Here is a 19,185-nt window from a genome sequence, read left to right as displayed (position 1 = left end):
CTGGGTCCATCTAGGTTTATTGTTTGCAAACAGTTCGACCGAGGAGCAGAGAGCTCAAATCAGGGCCGACGATGAGTCCGGCCTGAAATTACATTTTTATAGCTTACATTCAACAGAGTCTTGACGTACTAGAAGTTTATTGGCTGCAGTACCAGTTCCTAATTGTGACGTCTTATCTTGTAGGCTGTACTTAACTAGTTATTGGTTAATGTGACTTATCAGGGTTAGTACGTGCGCACTCAAAGGTAGAATTGCAGCATGCTCAGAAGAAAAGAGCAATTTCAACAAAGTTAGTTAAACTTTAGTAACTTCTTATCTTAACGTAATCTTGAGGCACTGGACAGAGATGATTTCAAAATGCAAGGCAAGCAGTAAGAACCACAGACCACAGTTTGGACATTAGACCTCCTGATCTTTACACAAAAGGGTCATAAGATGGTCATAAGACACTTCTATCATATGGTTGTTGCTCAAGCATTACTGCAAAATTATGGGGGCTAACGTCTTTTTACTACAGCTCCCCCCTCAGATGCTTTCTTACTCTAAATTTTTAATAAGTGTCTGCGATAGCCAATTTCTGATAGTGTACAAACATTTCACAGTTAACAACTGATCGAACGGTCCGTCTCAGAAGGGTCATGATGCACGGTAGCCAAAAAAATAGATTAGAGTCCACATTTGTGTAAACGTAACTTCAGATCTCCTACTGGTTCACTTGTCCACTTGTCGGCTTCTTGTTCCCGGGTGTTGTCAGCTTCCGGAGTGACCACACCCTGGGAGTTGGTGTCCTCCGGATGAAAAGGCTTCACTCTTGAATAGTGGGTCCACTTGTCACTGTTTAATAAGCGGACAGCCGTGTGTGTAGTCAGCAACACCTGATAGGGTCCTTCCCACTTTTCCGCAAGAGGATCTTTTTCCCACTTCTGTACCAGGACCTGGTCACCCGGTTTGAAGTTGTGGGCTGGTGCATCAAGCGGAAGGCTCTGGAAGGATGCAGCAAACCTGTGTAGAGAAGACAAAACAGACTGCAAGGCAATAACGTGTTTCCAAATTTCAGATTTACCAAGTTCTACAGTAACTAGTTCCCTCCATCCTGCTGGCAAGACCCTGGGAGGCATACCAAACATCAATTCAAAAGGTGATAATTTAATTCCCCTACGTGGTGTACTACGAATACGAGTTAAAGCCAGTGGGAGTGCCTGTGGCCATTTCAAATGAGCCTCAATACAAACTTTTGTCAACATAGCCTTCAGTGTCCTATTCATGCGTTCCACCTGGCCTGAACTCTGGGGTCTCCATGGAGCATAGAGTTTCCAAGTGATATCTAAAGCTTTGGACACTTCCTGTACTATTTTCCCCATGAAATGACTGCCTTGATCTGACTCAATAGACTCAGGTAACAGAAATCTGGATATTATCTCGTGGAGTAGCACCCGTGCTACTGTAGATGCAGTAGCTGTTCTCGTGGGGTACGCTTCCACCCACCCAGTTAACTGGTCAACTAGTACCAACAGGTAATGGTATCGGCCGGATCTAGGAAGTTCAGCAAAATCAATCTGCCAAGCTTGTCCAGGATATTGAGCCCACGGTCTTCCTCCCATGGGAGCTGGTGGTCTGGCAGATTTTGGATTCACCTTCTGGCAAGTCGGACACTGAGAGACCACTCTCTGGGCATCCAAATAAAGTCCAGGGGCTACCATTTGACGAGTCAACAAATCTCCCATTGCTGTGCTTCCCATGTGAGTGGAAGAATGCAATCGGTGGAGTATCTCTCCCAGCAGGGCTCGAGGTATCAACACTTTCCCTCCCGGTACGATCCACCATCCCTGTGAATTTTTATTAGCCTTGAGTTCAGCGGCTAGCTTATCTGACCCTGGACCATATTTTACTTCACAATTTTCTAAATAGGAAGACACTTCATGGGTCGTGCCCTGGAACGCTGCCTCTCCTCCTGTTTGTGCTGCCTCTTTAGCTGCCATGTCAGCCTTTGCATTTCCCCTTTTCTGGCGTTCATCTGCAGCCTTGCCATGGGCTCTTACATGTACCACGGCCACCTCCTTTGGTAGCCGGAGGGCTTCCAATAACATTATTATTTGTGGGCCATTGGCAATCTTTTGTCCAGAGGCCGTGATGAATCCCCGCTCTTTCCACAACAACCCACGGGCATGAACAGTGGCAAAGGCATAACGTGAGTCTGTAAAAATGTTTACCCTTTTATCTTTTCCCAATTCTAGTGCATGAGTTAGGGCCACGAGCTCCGCTGCCTGTGCCGACCATGTTGCAGGGAGCTTTTCTTTCCATACCATTTCTGTCAATGTCACCACAGCACATCCGGTATATCGCACACCCTGTATCACGCTGATCGAACCATCTACAAAGAATTCCTCCTCCGGGTTCTCAATTGGGTCATCGTTCAAATCAGGGCGAATTAGTACTGTCTGTGTCAATACTTCTAAACAGTCATGACCCGGAGGCCCCGGCTCCGGCAGTAGAGTTGCTGTATTTAAGGCAGTGGTGTGCTTAAAGGTAAGACCTGGATTAGATAAAAGGAAGATTTCATATCTCGATTGTCTGGAGGGGTTCAAAAATTTCCCTCCTTCTCCTCCGAGAATCTGGGGAACCCCATGTGGAGTGTGTATCTCCATGTCAGCTCCCATAACAATCTTTTGGGCCTCTTCCACGAGGGTAGCAGTGGCGGCGACAGCCCTCAAACATGCAGGCCACCCCTTTGCCACCGGGTCTAAGACCTTGGAGTAGTATCCCACTGGTTTCCAAGTTGGACCAACTGGTTGAGTTAAAACTCCTGAAGCTACCCCTTTGTTTTCATGCACATATAGTCTATAGGGCTTGTGCCCACTTGGGATCATTAATGCTGGGGGTCGCAAGAGGGCAGCTTTCAGTAATTCAAATGCATGTTGTTTTTCCTTAGTCCATTTCCAATTTGTGACACCCTCCTTCGTGAGGGACTCATATAGGGGTTTGGCTTTTCCCCCATAATCAGGAATCCACAGTCTACAAAACCCGGTTAAACCCAAGAAAGCTTGCAGCTCTTTAGGGTTCCTGGGAGCAGGCATATCCTGAATTGCTTGAATTCGATCCTTGCTCAGAGCCCGAATCCCCTTCTTAATCTCATATCCCAAAAAGGTAACCTTTGGTTGGCAAATTTGAGCTTTTTCTCGAGACACCTTATACCCTCTCTGTCCCAGGGTATTCAGTAAGGATTCTGTCGCCTTTTTCCCCGTCTGTAAGTCGGGACTTGCTATTAATAAATCATCATCATATTGCAACAGTGCCACTTCGTGGTGTCTCTCTTTCCAGTGCTCCAAATCTTTTTGCAAAGCTGTTCCGAAAATATGAGGAGATGAAGCAAATCCCTGAGGTAATACCGTCCACAACAATTGTGTCTTATAGTATGTATCTGGATCTTCCCATTCAAAGGCAAACAATTTCTGACTATCTTCATGTAGTGGAATAGAGAAGAAAGCATCTTTTAAATCTAGCACAGAGAATACCTCAGCATCTGCTGGAACCTGGGTTAAGATGGTGTGGGGATTTGGGACTGTATGGTGGTCCACTAAAATCTTTTTGTTTATGGCCCTTAAGTCTTGTACCAGCCTAAAAGAGATTCCATCTGCTTTGGGTACACCCAAGATTGGGGTGTTAAAGGGGGATGATCCCTCTATTAACCACCCATACCTCTTAAATTTTTCAATTAGTGGCTTCAAGCCTATTCGAGTGGCTTTCTTCAGAGGATATTGTTTGACACACACAGGACCTTCTCCTTCCCTCAGGGGAATTTTTACAGGGTGTACATATTTTGCTTGGGCAGGAGTTCCGTCTGCCCATACACAGGGATCCACATTTTCTAAAATCTCAATCCCTTTGGGTTCTGATCTTGTCTCAACTGTCCGTAAAGCCATCTGGTAGTTTGAGCCTTGCTTTACCGGTAATTGCACTACGATTTGATCTTCACGGAAGAAGATTTCCGCTTGCAGTTTTGTTAGCAAATCCCATCCCAATAGTGCTACTGGGCAGGCAGGTGATACTACAAATGCATGCTCCAGCTTATTATTCCCAATCTTCGTGAGGAGGGGCTTATATACAGGCAATCTGATCCATCTTCCCTCTATCCCTTCTACCGTTACATACTTTCCGCTTCCTTTAGCTAAAGGGGGTTTCACAGGAATCATTGAAAAGTTGGCCCCAGTATCCACTAGGGCCTCATAATCTCTGCCACCTACCCTAATCTGTACCATGGGATCCTTCCGGGCGTTTGCCCATAGGGCGGTGGCCTTGAATCCCTGGACCCTTCAGCTAGAATCTTCTCCCGAGGATTCTGCTAGCATCTGGCGGTCCCCTCGTTGGGTTTCCCTCTTTTTATCCCGTAGCTTAGGACAATCTTTTTTCCAATGTCCTTTTTCCCGGCAATATGCACATTCATCCGGCTGCAGCCGACCTCTTCCTTTCTTCTGCCCCCCCCTCTGGTTGCCCTTTCCATCCTCTATTGCCATTAGTACTCTTGCTTAAGGCGGCTGCTAGCATGGCCATTTGCTTCTGTCCACGCTTCTCCTCCTTCTTTTCTGCTATTTGATCCCGGTTCCCATAGACTTTATACGCAATTTCCACTAGCTCTGAAAGGGGTTTCCCTGGTCCTCTTTCAACTTTTTGCAACTTCTTCCTTATATCTGGGGCCGCCTGCCCAATAAACAGCATATTCACCATGCGGTGATTTTCTGAAGCCTCAGGGTTTATTTCACTAAATTTCTTAAAGGCATCATACAACCGCTCGAGGAAGGCTGAGGGAGATTCATCCTTTCCTTGGCGGACCTCGCATATCCTGGAGAGGTTTGGAACCTGTGGTACTGCCTTACCCAGAGCTTCTACTATAATCCTCAGATATTGACGATTCAGATCTCTCCCTTCCTCTGAGTTGTTATCCCAATTGGGACTCTCAATAGGACATACAGCACGCAGGTCCCCTCCAGGGGCTATTACCCACTCCTCAGCTATCTTATCCGCTACTCCCTGTACCATCCACCTTTCTTCAGAGGTCAGGAGGGTATGCAGCATCATTTGAACATCAGCCCAGGTAGGACGGTGGGTTTGCCCTACTGACCGAAACAGATTTTGCATCTTATCGGGGTCTTCTCTAAAAGAAGGATTTTGATTCTTCCAATTAAACAAATCTGACGTATGAAAGGGTACGTAAACAAAGGTTGTTCCCCCCCCTTCTCCTGGAGTCACTACTTGTCTCATGGGACAATTGTAATTGGTGTAATTGGGGTTCTTGTTACGGGAACTCCGGGGGATTTTATCATGCCAGGATTCCATGAGCTTTAACGCTGATTTGAGCTGAGCCAGCCCCTCTGGGAAGCTGTCCATTTCCTCATAAGGGGGAGCTGTTGGTGGGAGATTCTCTGGGTCTTTTCCCTTCTTTTCTCCTGAAACCCCGAGGCCAGTTAGGGGTACTACTGAGGGACTTTCTGACCTCTCCCTGCTCAACAAGTCAGGATCCTCTCGAAATGATGAGGATGATGGTGATGATTCCTGGCTCCTGGAGCTGGGGCTAGAGTCCGTCTGAGATGATGATGGTGACTCCTGACTCCTGGAACTGGGGCTGACAGGTGACTGTGTTCTAACTCTGTGTCCTGGTCCCTGAATCAGATCTCCCTCACTACCAGAATCAGGAAGGACTTGGGCTGTTCTCCCAGTGTCTTTTGCCAATAACATCTTACACATTTTCTTTTTACACTTCTGAACCCATGGGGGAACAGGATTCATTATAGCACTTATCCAACAATCTATATACAGCCACTGATCCCAGTGGCCGTCCCAGGTTATAACATTTGAAACTGCATTAGCTAATTTTACATTGTAAGAACCAACTTCTGGCCATCCAACCCCGGAAGTGGGCCATTCCTTCTGACAAAATATAATCAAGTCATCCTTTGTCATTTCTATTCCATAGTCTCCCTTAAATTTACCAAAATTCCTCAGCATGCATCCTAATGGGGAAGCAGAATCTTCTTCTCGGGAGCTACCTGAACCCATTGTGTCGACCAATATACAAATGCACTCAGGTCCCTGTCCACTGAGTCACGAGGTTCCAGCTGAGCCCCCTTGCATTCGACTCTACCTTGTTGGGCAGAATCGGTGCGGCTAGGCTCAGCTATAGTCTCAGACTTGGTCAGCGGCTCATTTTTCTAAAGGGATTCCCCGGATCCAAAATCCAGACCAATATGCTGGATACCAAAACCAACACTTAAATCCTCAGGGCTCCCCAAATTCCCTTAGAGACTATTCAATTGACACAAGGAAAGCGAATACTCACTCTGCTGGACCCCTGGCGCCGTCTCTTCAGACCCACTCAGCCTGGGTGACTCGTTCAAAGGAGTGCCTTTGACCTTTCAGGTGCCCGACTCACGGACCCAGGGGTCGTGACAGACTCCAAGATCAGTCTGGTGGCCACTTCACGACTCCCCTTTGCTGATCTCGTCGTGCCCTGAAGTAGTCCAGAGGGCTCCTGGCTGGCTCGCCAAATTGTTGCCAAAACGGCTAGTTTTGTTCCCCTGGAGGCTTGTTCAATTACCCTCAAGGAAAGAGTCACACATACAGGCTGGGTCCATCTAGGTTTATTGTTTGCAAACAGTTCGACCGAGGAGCAGAGAGCTCAAATCAGGGCCGACGATGAGTCCGGCCTGAAATTACATTTTTATAGCTTACATTCAACAGAGTCTTGACGTACTAGAAGTTTATTGGCTGCAGTACCAGTTCCTAATTGTGACGTCTTATCTTGTAGGCTGTACTTAACTAGTTATTGGTTAATGTGACTTATCAGGGTTAGTACGTGCGCACTCAAAGGTAGAATTGCAGCATGCTCAGAAGAAAAGAGCAATTTCAACAAAGTTAGTTAAACTTTAGTAACTTCTTATCTTAACGTAACCTTAAGGCACTGGACAGAGATGATTTCAAAATGCAAGGCAAGCAGTAAGAACCACAGACCACAGCTTGGACATTAGACCTCCTGATCTTTACACAAAAGGGTCATAAGATGGTCATAAGACACTTCTATCATATGGTTGTTGCTCAAGCATTACTGCAAAATTATGGGGGCTAACGTCTTTTTACTACATACCTGACCGATGGTCTCTGGGAAGGTGACTTCAGAGCACCTGGGAAGTTTCAGCAGCCTCTTCTCTGGAGGAGGTGATCTACCATTTCCAGCACAAATGAGATAAAGGGTGTGATTTCCTAAGCGGGCAATATTTCCTTTGCTAAGAGCTGGCAAGGCCAGAGTGAGTCAGGTGGAGCTGAGGCACTTGGGACTGAAGAGGTGCCCCTCGGCCCATCTTGGTTTGTTCTTGGTGGTCAAGCAGCAAAAAGCAGAGAGGGGCTTGGGGCTGAGGGACTCCTGTAAAAGTGTGAGGGCTCCCCAAAATCTCACACAAAGGATGGTACTATGGGCTGGTGGAGCACCTCTGAGCCTGAGGTGAGGGCAGGGGTAATGCTGGGATTCCAGGAACCCCAGAGTGAGGTGCCCAGAGCCCAAGGGCTGGCCTGGGGATTGTAACCCAGGAAAGCACCGCCCTATGAACCAGGGAATGAATAGCCCTTGCCCCCACCAAGGGAGAGGTTTAAGTAGCGGTTGCTCAGCTGGTTGTTTTTGGCAACTCTGCTCCTTGTGGCCTGAGGCCATGAGTTATGTCCCATCCTACAGCTAAAAGTTCTTGCCATCTCTTCTTCCTCCTAACTGGGTTGCTCACTGTACTGACCTGCAAGGAACATGAGGCCCAGGGCAGCTGTTTCACTGGTAACTAGGTGATGGTGCTACTTGGGGGTGAGATCTGTTCTTTGCACTCTTCTGCCTCCCCAGATAAAGGCTGGAGAGAACCCTGAACTGGGGAGGGGGGCTCATCCAGCTGGAGGAGCACTGACAGCTAGCTCCCTGCTGTAATACAAGTCTGCACCTATTCCCAGCACCCAACCCCAGCTCTCTGCTGTTGGTACCCCCACTGTGACTGCATCCTAGTGCCACTGCTGGCATCAGCATAAAGGGTGGAGAATGGGACCTGGGCCCTTTCCTCACTCGTACGCATGATCTCTGTTGTGGCCCTTGTGACAAACCCCTCCCTGCCCAGTACCCCTCACTTGTCTCTTTTTGCACAGAGTGGGACAGTGCTCCCATCACATCCCATCTTCCCTGCATGCAATATGGACTTTCTCCCTCCACGTAGAACTGGAAGGGTGAACAGTGAGAGCCAGAGGGTGAGGGCATGGATAGAGTCTTTTCACTGGCCTGAGACTCTGGCCAGTGGGCTCTGGGCATTGATCTACTCCTGAGAAAGGCACTGGATGGTTCTGGGGGTCAGCTCCCACCTGTAAATAGAGTGAAGGGCTCTTCCCAGCCTTATGGGGTGTGTGGGGGAAAAAGAGGGGTCATGGGGAGGCATCAGGAGCTCTGGGACTTTCAACAACTTTTAGAGAACTGTCTTTTGTGAAGGGACCAGCTGAGAACCCCACAGAGTCTGAGCCCCAAAGTTGGGGATTTCATTGCTGGCAGTGCAGGAAAGCTCCATAGTTCTGCCTCTAGCACTGGCCCTAAATCTTTCCTTGGAACTAAATTCAGACTCCGGACCTGAGAGATCCCCAACACCCCCATGGGCAGATCCATTAATTCAATGCTCCAGGAGCCTGGATGAGCTCTCTGCTCTGAGGAGAGCTGGCCCCTGGATTTTCCCAACATCCAGCACCATCCATATACTTCAGAGGATGCCATGGAGCCAGGGCAGATACTTGGGGAGTCTTGCAAGCCCACCTCATGCACTGGCCTTTTGTTGCAGTAGAAAGAAGCCTGTGGTGGAGCCCTGCTGAGCCTGGTTCTCCCTGGTGACAGACGATGCTGCCCCATCCCTTATTTAACTTCCCCCCTCCACCCCATGTCTACACCTTCCACAGGGCTGGGGCAAGATCTTGGGGGAGCTGGTGCTCATAGCTGGGCAGAGAAGTCCTCAGTCTGAGGGGAATCTGACTTTTCACCTGTCTCCGGCAGAGCAATGGGGACAAGTCAGAGCCTGGGGACCAGAAGCTTCTGGGCTTAGCTCTTCTGGTGACAGTGATAGTGCTGAGAACCCATATGGCTCAATCCATGGAGCCCCAGGTAAGGAGACACCTGTGACCCCCAGGGAGCCCTGTCCCTGGCAATGGCAGATTGTTCTGGGGGAATGGGTCTGCATGGGAGGCACTAGACAGGTAGAAGGTGATGTGGTCCTAGTATGTTCCCTCTGGTGGAGCTGAGGCAAGGGACAGATGGCTGGGGGAAGCAGGGTCCCCCATGGGGTGGTGCTGGGAATGGACATGGGCAACAGGATAACAACAGTGTTGCAGGGGCAGGAGTTGGGCAAAGACAACAGGTCCCCCTGGTTTGGTGTTAGGGTAGTACAGGCTCATGGTGGGTGGCAGGTGAATTGGGTGGGGCAGGATGGGAGCCCTGTGCATGGGGCAGCATCACAGCAGTGCAGGGGGCAGCAGGCAGAGGCAGCAGAGCTGCTTTGGTGGAGAGCAGGAAGCAGGTGGGGAGCAATGAGGTCTCCCCTGGAGAAATGCTTGCTGCCTGGGAAGGCTTTCACTGAGGTGGGAAGGGCCAGTTTTGGGGTCAGAGATGGGAGGGGGCATCAGGGCTGTGCCAGGGTGTGGGGCAGGAGGGGCTGGAGGCTGCCAGGAGCAGGTAGTGGAGTTACCCTCAGCATGGCTAAGCAGGTCTAGGCATGTCAGTCTTGATGGGTTCCCTGGAGATGCCCCACATGGCCTGGTCCCTCTGTACCCACCTGGAGTTGTGCTGTTGCTTGGCAGTCCCTGACCTGTTCCTTGTCTGTGCCCACCCACCCCCAGCACATTTACTGTTCAAGGGGAGTGTCGCTGCACCAGCAGCGGTGGGCACTTGAGGTTTCTGCTGGAGCTCTTCTTAGACCAACAGCAGCATGTTCACTTTGACAGCAATGCTGGCATGTACTTGGCTGATACAGAGCTGGGCCAGCCTGATGCCAAGTACTGGGACAGCCACAAGGAGAAGCTGGTGTACAACTGGGGTACAGGGGACAGTGTTTGCCAGCACAACTATGGGGTGCCTGAGAAAGGCCACAGTGTTTGGCTTCACCAGTGAGTCCCTGGAGTCCTGGGACATTTGTTGCCGTCACAGAGGTTGGGAAACAAGGCCAGTAGTGAGGCTGAAGCCCCCCACAGCCCCCTCCTCACTGTGGTCCTGGCCTGTGCCCAGATACACTTGCCTGCACCCACATAGTTGGTGGCAGCAGGGCACATACAGGGGGAGGTGTGGACATCTGAGTTCAGTGCCCTTTTCCCTTATTTAAACTCTTTGGAGAGCTGGGTTGTTTTAATCTTTGAGTTTTCAGAAGCATCGGTCCTGAGGGATCTGGAATTCTAATACAATAAAAGACTTAGTCTCTCTGTCTGTCTGTCCATAATGCTTTTGGCCAACTGCTCATGCACTGCTAAAAGGGCGGGAAGTGATTGGCTGCATGGCCTAGGCTGTGTGGGCCCAGCTTTGCACCGCTGCTGGGGAAGTGTGTAACTGTGACAAACACACCCTGGCTGCCTGAGAAACAGGGCTGCCCCACACCTTCCTGCCTTGGGTGGAGGTGTCTTGTTCCCCCCTGGCCACCTCCCACCACCCTTCCTGAGGGCAAGGGGGGGATAAGGGTGGCAGCAACCCCCCTCGCTGCCCCCCAGAACAGCCAGCATGGAGGGGGAAACAGTGGTCAGAGAGGGAGGGAAGGAGGGGTGGGGAGGGAAGGCAGGTGGATATGGACCAGGTGGATGCAGAGCGGGGGGGTGTGGGGGGACAAAGACAGACAAGGAACAGCTGGGAGGTGGAGGAGGTGGGGTGGAGCAGGCCCAGACACAGGGGGCGGCAGGCTGTGCCATCAATACCTGTGTCAGAGCTTCATGATTGCAGATTGACGCCGCTTCCCCCTACTGACTCTCATTGCCAAAGGAACCTGGCAGCCATGGGATGAGGGAAGCACCAGCTGCAGTTAGGGGAGCATGGGCGAGCCTGACTTTGCTACACTGAGCTGTGAACACACAAGGCTTGGGAAACACAGCCCCAGGGAAATGGAGTGCTGAAAATGGAGGGCTGGACACACTGTAGGCACTGCTCAGACAATTTATTGGTCAGAAAGACTGTCATCCCCCTGCCCTCCCAGCAGGACAGAAAGCTGCTCCTTTCCAGTCCCAAAGAGCAGTAGCAGGAGCAAGTACAATAGCACAAGCTCCAGCACATGCTTCAATGCACCTGACTCAATTCCCACCTGCTTCTATCCCACAGCCCCGTGGGAAACCCTGGGACCCCAGGCCAGTCTTATCAAATCTCAATTGTAACAAGGTGGCTACAAGCTCAGAGACCCCCCCCCCCCCCCCCCAGGACCACCCTGGCCCAAGGGTAGAGCACATGTTCCCAGGGCTCCTCCATCCCGTCCTTTCCTTACAACACATTTCAACCATTCAGGCTGCGAGTGACACTGGTCCTTTCTAAGGCATATTAGCTTAAGTTGCAGGCCCCACAGGAGGTTCATTCCAAAGGGCTGTGACAATACTGCAAATGTCCTTGTTACAGTTCCCCTTTGTCTGAGCCAAAAGCCCCCTGAAGGTCCCCCCAAAAGCAGTAGCATTGGGGAGTGTAGATGTGGGGCAGGCTAAGGCAGAGAAAGCATTAACTCTGAGGAGTGAGCTCCAGGGGTCCATGAGAGGATGATGGGAAAGTGAGAAGAGCTCCAGACACAGGGACAGGTGCCAGGAGACCCAGGCTGGAGAATCACGCTGGGCAATGCAGGCCCTGAAGCTGCAGGATCTAACTCAGGAGCCCTGCAGGGAGAGAGGGAGAGATGTCAGCACAGGGCAGGGACTAGCAGCACTGGGGAAGGGCCAGAGGGTGGGGTCTGACAGGCTCCAGGGTCCCACTAGAGACTTATGTGCAGCCTCTGGGTGGAGAGATGCTTTGGCAGGGCCAGGGTGCTCTGACTCTGGAAATAGCTCAAGGTTTGGCCTGAATGTTGGTAATGAGGGAGATGGAGACTTCTCCTCTTCCTCACTGCAAATGCTCCATATTCCAGCTTCCACCCAGGCTGGGCTGGCAAGGGCCCAGCGGGTGAAAGGGTAGGACCAGCTGGCCCATGGACACCCCATGCAGCCTGTGGTCCCTGAGGGGGAAAAAAGCTTCATAGGGGTAGGCTGAGATGGAAATTACCTGTTGGTTGGGAACAGAGTGGCCTGGAAAACAAGGACAAACATGGTGAGAGTCTGAGCAGAGGCAGCCCCTCTGAGAGATCAGAGCTCCTGGCCTAGCACTGCAGGCTGGAGCAGACCCCATTAAGGATCCCATATCCCTCATTAAAGACCCAAATCATGGTCTCACCCAAACAGGGCTGGATAGAGGGGTTCACTGTGTGCACGTGTAGATATTTCCCTGAACTGGATTCACTACTCTGTGCTTTGGTCTCTATTTCCAGACAACATTAAGCGAGGATGAATTGTACCATGGTTACAGTTGTGTGAGCCACAGCATCAGCTAGGAAGGTGTGGCAGGTCAGTATGGGGTGCTCCTGTGCTGAGCCACCCACCTCACTGTGCCCAACCATCTTCCAGGGTTTGAGTGCTTCCCCAGGGGTGCCTCATATCTGGCTGACTGCCTTCCTGTAGCACACCCACTAGCTTGGGGGTAACATCACCACCACCCAGGGTCAGGATTGATTCTGGCTCTGTGTCCTCTGGGAAACACAGACCTAGTAGTCCTTGAGGGTACTCAACCCACCTGAAGAACTTGGGGTGCTTCCCTTAGTCTCAAGCACAAATAGTGGTCTCCCTTAGTTCGCCAAACCAAGGGGACCCCAAGGTGTAATCTAGCTCCTCTCCCAATAAGTCTCCCACACTAGGTACAAAGGAAAACTTTATTGGTTACAAGGAGTAGTTTTGGAATAGGGTACAGGGTAGAGCAATGTCACAGAAACCCCATAAACCAAACAGGGTGGCTGAGTAGCCTTTGATCAGGCATCTGAGTTACTGTAAGCTATATATTTAGTTAAATCTCAATTAGCTTACTCACAAGTATCATCCAGAGGCAGGTGCAGATTCTCCCTGGAGGCAGGCAGTTCCTTGATCATGAGTTTCAAGAGAGAGCAAGTTTCAGATGGTCTAGCTTCTCTCTAAGTTTTCATCATGGCTACTTCCCCTCCTCCTGGGCAGTCCTTAACTTATATAGACCTCATGACCTCATTTACCCGGTCCAATGGAGTCCAGCACCTGTTGGCTGCCAGCCAACCAATTTGAAATGCATCACTGGATGTCGAGTAGATTGGCATTGCTTAGAACAAGGGATCCTAAGCCCCCCATCCAGGTATGTGGTGCCATTCATGTAGGCAGAGAGAGCAGGTTTCCTCCCTCCCTCAGGAATGTATCCAGTTCAGGTACAACTCAGGGTCACCTGAAGAGATGGGGCAGAGGAGCCTGCCCTTTTCAGTGACCATGTTAACCAAATTGTCACATAGCAGAGATTTTAGGGAGAGACAGAGGTGGCATTCTGCCACAGAAGGTATATTTGTATTTTCATCATGACCCAAGACAGGCAGGGAGATATGGGAAGAATCAAGGGTCAGGAACAGCCCTAGACTGGACCGTGACTATGCACATTTTGGAGGAGCCCTTGCTATGTCTTTCTTTTTCACCAAAAGCAGCAATTGAAAATTTAGGGAAGAAGGAGGTGTTGAGGGGTGTCATCAGTAAGGAAACTGCTTCTGATAAGCATGGATGAACGAGAGAAGATACTATCCTTTCTCTCCTACCACAGGGTATTTTCCTCAACCCCCCCCTCCACCCCCCCACCCCCGGCGCCGCCAAATAAATAAACAAACAAAAACCACCTGCTGGAAATTGTAGTGAGCGTTATATGTGAGAAATATGGTAAGAGCAGCTTCTGCTAGTTCCCAGGTAAGAGTGAAAGCTGCATTGGCCTCACAAGGAGCAGAGCCATGAGCAGTGCTTTCTCCTTGCTGCTGCTGCTGCTCATCACCTGATTCCAGAACAGGTTGGTTATTCACCTCTCTGCTGTTCAAAATGGAAGGGGTACATATTCTCTTTGGATCTGTTGTAGGTGAGACAATCCTTCATCTGTTCCACATCCCTCGTGGATCATCTGGGCTAGGGGTGAGTCCAGAACAACTGACACCTGCAGGCCTTACACACTTGCAGGGCTGAGGATCTACATTATATTGCACAGAACAAAATCAGTCTGACCCACCAGCTGCCAAAGCTTCCTCTGCTGCAGCAACAAGGTCTGAGCTGAGGGAAGCTGAAATTAAGGTCTGCTGGGATACAAAGTTTTCCCAGGGGCAAACCTTGGTCTGTCCCAGCAGACAAGCAGCAGCACAGAGCAGAGAGGTTTGGGGAAGAAAGACCCCCTGATACCTCATCCCCATGAAGTCACACAGTGGGGTACACACAGGTACCCCCACCCCCTTAGAACTGGCGCCTCTGAACCAAGGGTCACTTCCTTGAATCAGAGGAGAGGAAATGCCCAGAGTTAAGGCAGTGGCAGCTCTGCCTACCCATGACCCCTGCTCTGCCCTGCCACCAAAAGACTGGAGGGACTATAGGATCCATCCCCAGCCCCAGGACATGAGAAGCTGGGATGCTGCTGCCAGACTCCAGGGCAGCTCATGGTGGGGCTGAGAGGGAGGGGAGCCTGCAGCCAGGCCCAAAGGTCTAGCACTTTGCCCCTTGGAACCCCTCCTTTCACCACCCCATCCATGCCCACTCACTGTTCTTGTTCCTCAGGTAGATGAGGAGTCCCAGCACTAGAAGATCAGGCCCAGGACAAAGCCCCTGACCCCTGTCAGCATCTTGTTCCTGGCCAAGTCTGTAGGGTCAGACAGGATCCCAGAGTTGTAGGGCTGAGTCTGGGCTCACAGCCCCTGTGGGGAAGAGGTTCTGAACCTGCACAGCCCTTGTGGGGCTGCACAAAGGGAAATCCCTTCCCCTCTGAGATCACAGGGGCTGCCCCAGGATCACAGTTTCTTACCCCAGAGCATGGTGACAGGGCACTGTAGACTACTGTGCTCCACATGGCAGGTGTATACATCCCTGCTCCGGGGGGTCATTTCCAGCATCACCAGGATCTGGAAGGTCCAGTCTCCGTTCTGCATCAGCTCTGTGGACACCACTCTGGCCATCTGCTCCTGCCTGTTCTTCAACCACTTGACCTCAGTCCCACCAAGGTAAAACCCCATCATGGAGCAAACCAATGTGTCTGCGTGGGCCTAGGCCCCTGATATTGTTGGGGAGAGTTTCACCTTGGCCTTCACTGAGAGAGAAAGAGACTGAGAGAATGACCTTTTAACAACCTTATTTCACAAAAGATCAGGTACAGAAAGCAAAAAGCCATCAAACCACACCAAAGAGAAACCATTCCAGGACATTCAGAACATCACACCGTGACAAACACCTTCACAGTAATACACATCATGTCTAATATGCTATATATGAGCGCCAACTAACGGACGGCGACCGCCGCTCAGCCTCAGACCCAGACTGATTAAAGGGAGTTCACGGGACTGCTACCCGGTTTCACTCGCCTAGGGCGTCTACACGGTCGGAACTTTTAAAGCCGTCTCTTCTCCCAACCTGAACATGCCATATATATAGCCCTCGAGAAACGAACAATTCCACCCTTCCCTGTCCCATAGTACACGTACAAAAACCTTCAACTTCTCACCCTGAGAAAATAAACACAAGCAGCCTGGTGAGGGCCCAAGCACGGCACAAGCCGGAAGCCACAGTCCGCCACCACGCCCGCCCAGTCGCCCAGACCGGTCAAGACATCAGAGCGCGTATTTGAGACGGCCGTCCTCCACGTGGCACAGTGCTCCCTCAAGGGCCCAGAGTGCCTCGAAGGCAGGCACCCCCCACCGGAGCACAGCGTGCTCAAACTCCAGCGAGAGGCGCGCCCGCACTAGGAGGCCGAAGAGCCGCAGGGCATCGTCTGAGCCGGTGCCGGCAAGCCGGTTACAGAAAAAGGAGAAAAGGAAGGAAGCCTACTGCAGTGGAAAGAGCCCTGAGGACTGGACCTGACAGAAGTGGGTGACTCAACAGTCTCATTGAGCTGGGAGTAGATGGAGAATAAGGTTCATCTCCTAAAAGAGGCTCTGAACAGCACAGGAATGTCAGCTGAGGTGGCGGTGGGGAAAAAAAAAAAGGCAGCTAGCTTCGAGGTCAAAACAAAAAGAAGGTTTATTGTTTCCTTATTTGTGTTTGGATGTACGGTACAGTTCATCAGACTTTAGAGAGTGTCATGGGTGAGAGTCTGAGGGATGGCTACTCCATCACCCTTAAAGAAGCAGGAATTCCCGGAGAGATGTGGTGAGATGAGATCTCTCCTCAAAGCAGGGTGTCCTGTACAGACAGACAGACAGAAAGACTTTGACTTTTAAGGGGCATTTATTCCAGGGAGGGTGACAAATCGGGGCCAGTAGAGAGCATGTACAGGTTGGCCCGAAGATCTGGGCCTCATGAACAAGGCCTGGGCTCATGGCCTGCAAGGCCTGCCCGTACACTCTAGACTAAAAAACAACACACAAAAAAACCCCACAACGAACATTAGGACTATTTACATATTTACAGTTCTGCAGCGGGGACACCCATGGAGGCCTCAGGGGTCGACTCGCATGAATAAAGTCCAAGGCCTCGGCCTGCTGGATGCATCTCTGCAGCTTGAGCAGCCGGTGGTGTCACAGTGCAAGGATCAGGCACCCCGCCTCGACTCGGCACAGTGCCCCCTCGAGGGCCCAGCGTTCCTCAAAGGTGTGCACCGTCCGCCGGAGGACAGCATGCTCGAACTCGAGTGAGAGGCAGGCCCACGCCAGCAGGCGGAAGAGCTGCAGGGCATCGACCATCCCGGTGCCAGTAAGCCGATTTCGCTGGCTCTTCAGGGTGGCCATCTTGGCCTGGCCCAGCAGGAAGTTGGCCAGGCTGACCGTGGCCTGCTCGGCCGCCCGGTACGGGAAGGAGTATATGTAGACATCCTCTGAGAAGTCCCGGCCCAGCGCCCAAAGCAGTGTGCCCAGGGCGGCAAAGAGAGGCTGCAGCCGGGGGCAGTCGAGGAAAGCGTGGAGAATTTTCTTTCCTGCTTATGCAGGGGGTCGGACTTGATGATCTATTGAGGTCCCTTCCGACCCTAACATCTATGAATCTATGAATGTCCTAGTCCACCACCCCCGGGCAGAAGGCACAGGCCGCTGAGGCCTCTGGGTCCAGGTGATGCACAAAGGATGCCGTGCACTAGTCGCCAATGCAGGTCGCCGGTCTTCTTGGCAGTGGATGCCTTATACAGCGTGCGCCATGCTGCGGTCCCAGGCCGCGCCAGGCGCCACCGCCACAGTGTTAGGGCAGCCGGCCAGCACCTGGGTGTGCTGGGTCGGCACCACCCACACGTAGAGGCCCTTGTGGGGCAGGGTGCCAAAAGGGCAGCCCATATTGCTGCTGGGGGGCACCGGGAGCCTGAGCAGCGTGTTGCACTGCTCAGCCAGCTCGCTGGGTACCGCTGGGATGACGGGTAGTGGTGGGAAGGCGTCGTGTGCGGCATCCGCAGCGGGGAGGGTCTGGTGAGCCTGGAGATGTACTTCCAGGGCAGTCGCTGCTTCCGTCGGGAGGGCAGCCCTAACGGCCCGCAGAAGCTGGCCTGCGGTGCGGACGGAGCGCATCGCCAGCTGGGCAGCCAGGGCTTCGGGTGACAGCCAGTCTGACCGAGCAGGGTCCAGGAGGTGCTCCAGGCGGGTGGTGTGTGCATCGATGAGAGCTGCCGCGAGGCTGGCGGAGGCCAGGCTCGGCGCGACTTGCTGCAGGGCTGGGTTGTAGACCAGGGGCTCCTGAAGCAGGTGCAGGAACCGCAGGCGCCTGGCCTGGGGACAGAGATGAAAGGCCGTCCGCCAGGCCCGCACCATGCTGCGGTAGAACGGGGGAAGGACCGCCCCGTTCAGGAAGCTGAGGTCCGGCAGAAACAGCTCCCGGTCAAAGCCAAGGCCCCCCACTCACCGCAGGAATCGGCACGCCAGCTGCCGCCATGGGAGGTGGCCTTCGACAAGCAGGAGCCGTTGGAGGGCCTGCCGCCGGTAGGCGGCCACCCTGCTGGCCAGATCGATCAGGCCTTGGCCCCCCTCACCGGTGGGCAGGTAGAGGGCAGCTCGTGGGAGCCAGTGGCATCCGTCCCACAGGAAGTCCACCAGGAGTCACTGCAGTCTCTCCAGGAGCTCCGGTGGAGGGTCCAGCACTGCACAGCAGTGCCACAGGGTCGCCACCGCCAGGTTGTTGATGATGAGGACCTGGCCACGGTAAGAGAGGGCGGGCAGGCACCAGCGCCAGCACTGAAGGCAGGCCTCCACTCCCTCTGCCAGGTCCTCCCAGTTGCGGGCCACAAAGGCCGGCAGCCCCAGGAACACTCCCAGGGCTTTGAGGCCTTCCCGGCGCCAGGCGAGTCCTCCTGGCACATCCGGATGCGGCGTGCCGGCCCACGTCCCGAGCAGGAAAGTGTCGCTCTTGCCCCAGTTGATGCGGGCTGATGCAGCGAGCTCGTAGGCGCATTGGCAATCCACCAGGGCCTGCACATCCTCCTGGCTGCCCAGGAAGATGGTCACGTCATCCGCGTATGCCGTCAGCCGGATCAGGGGGCCGGTGGTGGGGCCCAGTGCCGGTGGCAGGGCTAGGCTGGTCAGGCAACATCACAGAGCATGCAGCAGCGGTTCGACGGCCAGGGCGTACAGTGTGCCCGACAGGGGGCAGCCCTGGCGTATGCCGTGATGCACTGGGAATGGGGAGCACAGCACTACGTTCACCTTGAGCAGGCTGCAGGTGTTGTGGTACAGGACCCAGAGCGCTGCGGTGAAAAGTGGCCCGAAGCCAAAAGCCTCAAGGGTGCTGAGCAGGTACCGGGGGTCAACGCAATCGAAGGCCTTCTCCTGGTCCAGGGAGACCCAGCTGACATCCAGGCCAAAAAGCTCCGCAGACGTGAGCAGGTCATGCAGCAGAAACAGGTTGTCCTGGGTGGTCCTGCTTGGCACACAGTAGCTCTTCTCAGGCCCAATGACGGAGGACATGACGTTGCGGAGATGGTTCACCAGTGCCTTG

The 19,185-nt window shown here is 52.6% G+C and overlaps 1 long non-coding RNA gene across 1 annotated transcript; it reads right to left on the bottom strand.

Moving 5' to 3' along the window:
• LOC132244201 (uncharacterized) lies at positions 1-6,410 on the bottom strand. The gene is made up of 2 exons (XR_009455771.1): positions 6,332-6,410; positions 1-1,002 (listed from the first exon to the last, which is right to left on the bottom strand). It is a non-coding gene; the product is annotated as an uncharacterized LOC132244201 (long non-coding RNA).
• Between the last annotated feature and the right edge of the window lie 12,775 nt (positions 6,411-19,185).

This window comes from Alligator mississippiensis, chromosome 11 (genome assembly GCF_030867095.1).
Source record: "Alligator mississippiensis isolate rAllMis1 chromosome 11, rAllMis1, whole genome shotgun sequence".
NCBI lineage: Eukaryota > Metazoa > Chordata > Crocodylia > Alligatoridae > Alligator > Alligator mississippiensis.
This window is presented reverse-complemented; position numbering and strand designations above follow the sequence as displayed.